This window comes from Protopterus annectens, chromosome 6.part1 (assembly GCF_019279795.1).
Source record: "Protopterus annectens isolate FY-2018-M chromosome 6.part1, PAN1.0, whole genome shotgun sequence".
Lineage (NCBI taxonomy): Eukaryota > Metazoa > Chordata > Ceratodontiformes > Protopteridae > Protopterus > Protopterus annectens.
In genome coordinates this window covers 206,110,072-206,115,071 of record NC_056738.1, presented here as the reverse complement: position 1 = coordinate 206,115,071, position 5,000 = coordinate 206,110,072, and positions in this window count along the sequence as shown.

The window sequence follows — 5,000 nt, the reverse complement described above, 5'->3', positions numbered from 1 at the left end:
AAAAGTAATTACTTATTGTGTAGACCTTGAACAAGTGGCATGAGGCATGCCTCTACAGAGCATATCCCATCGTTATTTGAAGTAGCATTCCGGAACCAGTCTCATACATGTATGATGGGATATTCATATACTCAAAATAATGCTGAGGGGTGGCATAGGAGGTTGAGGAGTTTGCTTGGGAAAAAGCAATTGTTTTTGCATGGTGTGCTGCACGTCATATGGCTGGAGCAGAACCATGTTGAAGACATGAGCAGTAGAATGATGAGTTGCTTACCTTCCTCGCCGAAACGTAAGCATCTTGTTGATAGGGAGGAGGTTTTTCTGCAACTTCTTCAAAAGCTGAATGAGTTCACTCCAAAAGGTTTTGTGGAACTTGTGGCTAAGCATTGCAGCTTTTAGAATGCCAATTAAATGTTTAAATTATGCTATCTGCTAGCAAGCATTTACACATGGTTGAATGATTACACAGTTCTAAGTGGTTTCACAGTTATTTATACCAAAGAAGTACGGTGTTAAAGTTAGTGTGTTGGGTGTACTGCAATATTTTCAACATGTACTGTTACTTTGAAGGAAAGTAACATGACAGGAATTGATTAAGGTGTCATTCTCAATCACATGATGGTTTGTGTGTTTAAGCTACTTTTATGTGTTTACGAGTTTGGGAAGGACATTGCACAATGTGGGGATCTTCAGCAAATTGAAAAAATAAAAAAAATGCATCTGTCAACATTGTTGTCAACAACTACATGTCGACTTCTTTTGTCGATCTTTTAAACTCATTAACATGCATGACGGCCATCAAATGCATCGATATTACTGTCATTCGACAAATCTAATGTCGACATTTTGATAGTAAACCATATATATATATATACATATATATAGATACTTGTTTGGTGTTTCAGATATTGTGTTCTTCATCTGCAAACAAGTTCTTTGGATGGTAATCATCTTCTTGCTGCTAATAGTTTCTACCTTATTAAGTTTGTATTACCATCACACAATGGATGATATTCAAGTGGAATTGGATTATAATCCCATACCAGAGACATCTATGAACAAGTGGAAAGATACTGTCCACCAAGAAGGGAATCCGCTTTTGAGCCTAGATCTTGATCGACATTCATCTGTAAGAACAAATACAGATACTGTCATAGATCATAAAGAGTTCTTCAGTTGCCTTAGGGAACTAGAGAACAATTTGTATCAACTGCATAGATTGAGCTGGCAAAGACGCCACCTTGAAGCATGTCTCCATTTCAATGTTATTCCGAGAGGCATGCGTATATTATGCATGCCTACTTATGGAGACACTTATCCTGCACTACTGAAGAAATGGCAGGAACTGAATATTAGCTTCAGCAAACAATATATTGGCCTTTTGATTGAACATTTTTCCCCGATAGAATGTGATTTGACTGTTAAGGTAGAAAAACAACCTGACTATATCAGTCAGAACTTTAAGGGGGAATTTCATATCAAAAAAGTTGATGCTATGTACCTGCAAGTAATGGCATTTAGCGAGAGACTTCAACAAACTAAACAAAGAAAATTGTTGAGAGATTACAATGATTTCTGTACAGGCCAAATTTTTGTTTGGCCGAGATTTAATAATAATACACAAAACTCAGCAAACAGTTCCACGAATGTTCATACAACTTCACGACCTCTATTTACGACTGTAACACAAAATACCAGTGATGTTTCCACCTTAAGCGCTTCACTTAGCAGTAACGTAATGAATTTATCAGGGATTACACCTACTGAGCGACAGTGACGAGATCAGGAAGCGCCAACCAATACTCCACCACCGAACCAGGAAGAGTTAAAACGAACTGATAACAACAATGGTGTGAGACCTAAAGATACTATGCAAGCAACTAGCAATGTTTTTTTACCTTTTCCAGTTCAATATCGCATGCACAACAGAACCAGATCCAGCAGCAGAGGGCGAAGAAAAAGGAAGCTATCCGAAGACAATGCGGAGGTAAGAAGGCGACAGAAGAGTTACATGATTTAGTTTTTAATATATCGAGTCGTTTACTAGCAGTACATGAAAAGAGCCTTTTGAACAAAGGCCTGTCGTTCGTCCCTTCACAGGATAGTAAACTAGCAGAGCTTCTAATTGATTTACGGACTTTTGCTAGAAATGTGTCGCTGAAATTGTTATTTGGTAATGATTCCTTTAACACTAATGTTAATAATATTACTGCTATAAAGAAAAAAAGTGTTTTCATTCCTGATATGCCATCGAATGTTAACTGCTTTATTCAAGTATGCGAGTATGATTTTTATCAATATTTTTCAAAAACTAAAAAAAATAAGGATATTAAAAGTACTGTATTTTTTAATCTTAACAAAAATGAACAACAAGCTTTAACATATATTTCGAATGATAAAAATTTGATAGTGAGACCAGCTGATAAAGGAGGTGGTATTGTCGTAATGGATACCGTGTTTTACAATAATCTGATGTATAATATGCTAGGTAATACCAAGGAATATGTTTCTTTAACTTATGTTGAGCTAGATAAATTGATTTATACTGTTCATGATAATCTTTATGATTTATTAATGTGTAGACAGCTGACCAAACAGTTATATGATTATTGCTTGATAGAAAAAAACATTGGTTCCCTTTATTAAAGGACTACCAAAAATGCACAAGGATATGTTCCCACCCCCTATACGTCCCATAGTAGCAGGTAGCAAATGGTTAACTGAGAATATTTCGATCTATCTTGAATCTAAATTAGGACCTATGGTAAGAAGTATATCAACTATTTTGAAAGATACACCACAATTATTAATTGATCTTAAAAGTATTATGAATGAGACCCATGGAACTATACCATTAATTTTAGCTACCATGGACGTGAAAAACTTATTCACTACTATACCAAATGATTATGGAATAGAAGCAGTGAGACAAGTAATGTGTAGTAGTGATATGGTAGATAAAGACTCACAGATTCTGATTTGTGCTCTATTGGATATAGTATTGAACAATAATGTGTTTTCTTTTCGGGACAAAATATACAAACAGATATGGGGGGTTGCAATGGGAACTCCTTGTACAAATTCATATGCAAATTTAGTCCTTTATTATTGGGAATGCCAACATGTTTTTAACAGCATTGAAATGAATAATGTCATCCTATATAGTCGTTTTGTAGATGACATTCTCATTTTATGGAAAGGTGATCCATCTTCTTTAAAAGAGTTTGTACATTACCCTGAGTCTACCACAGACTTCCTTGAGTTTACACTTGACTTTTCTTACCAACATATACATTTTTTGGATATTACTATTTCTATTGATGATGAGGCAGGAATTAACACAAATATCTTCAGGAAGTCATGCTGGAAGAATGCCATTTTACAATACAATACAATAGTATGCATCCCAGACATGTTTTCCAGAATATTGTGAAAAATCAGTATACTAGGATTTCGAGGATATGTAGCAATGAAGTGGAAAGAAATAGGCAACTTGATATTATGAGTAATCTATTTTTAGCAAGAGGCTATCCCGCTAATCTCATAGGGACTATTAATAGGGACTTTATGATAGTGGATGACACTATAGATCCAGTTATAAATGAACAATATCCTATTAAACAAAATAAATCAAGGATTTATAACTCAAGACATATAGGGAGTTTTAAAAATACTAGATCTAATGTTCCATTTATAACTAGATATACTAATGATAACTATAATATCACAAATATAATAAAAAAGAATTGGAATATTTTAACCAAAGATTCAGATATAAGGATTTTGGTAGGAAATACACCTACATTTTGTTATAAGAACAGTAAGAACTTGAAGAGACTTATATGTGATGAAAAGTTAATTTTAGACCCTACTAGTGATAACATCTTACAAACAGGGACAAAGCCATGCAATAAATGTAATATGTGTAAATATATTACGAAAGATCTAGATTTTATTGTTCCAGGTTTAAATTATCAATATCAGTTTAAGGTAACGGCTACATGTGATACTACCAATGTGATTTACCTAGCCACATGTCAAAAATGTGATGCATATTATATAGGCTTGACCTCAAGAAGATTAAAGGACCGTATCTATAATCATATTTATGAAATAAGGAAACAGATTCAAACCAATGCGTTAGCCAAACACATTAATAAATATCAAGATCATACTTTCAAATTCCGTGTAGTAGAAATAGTTAAATCGATTAAAAAAAGAGGAGATAACATGCTCCATCTAGAAAATGCTGAACTACAATGGATCCTGAGGCTTAAGGCTCACATAATACCAGGACTCAATAGTACAGTCAGCATAAAACCTGTTCTGGCTTCACGATAACAGACCTCAGTGAATTTGAATATATTAGATGAATGTTATTTCATGATAGATAGAAATAACCCTAAATTTTAAGTTTTAAGTTTCAAGTTTCAAGTTGAAAGTAAATTGGTTTTATTTTTATATACATATCATACATGTTTATTAAATTATAGATTATGACATGTATGTATTTATTTATCTGTTGTTATATATTATTATTTTTAGTATTATATATGTTTATTTATTATAAGTATATGGAAATATCTATTGCAAACATATATATTTATACAGACATTTTTGATTATATATTTTTTACGATAATAGTGCGTTTTTAGATTCCCTAAATGGTCTGTTTCTAGCATATACTCAGAATTAAAGTAGGAATACACATCATTTCTTTCTATTTTTCTCAGTTCATGATATAAAACAGAAATTATGTGATTCCTGTAGAAAATAATTCTTTAGACATTTATACTGCCATCATATTGAACTATTGATTCAGTTTTTTATATATTTTGATAATACTGAATAGATAAGCATGAATATTTTTATATTCATGCTTTTTATTGGTTCCCTAGTATATATTTTTATATAAGTATATGTTGAATAATGTTGAATGAGTAGAAATGAATTTATCTGAATATTTCATTTTTAAATGTGTTTTAAAAGTATGGTTACTT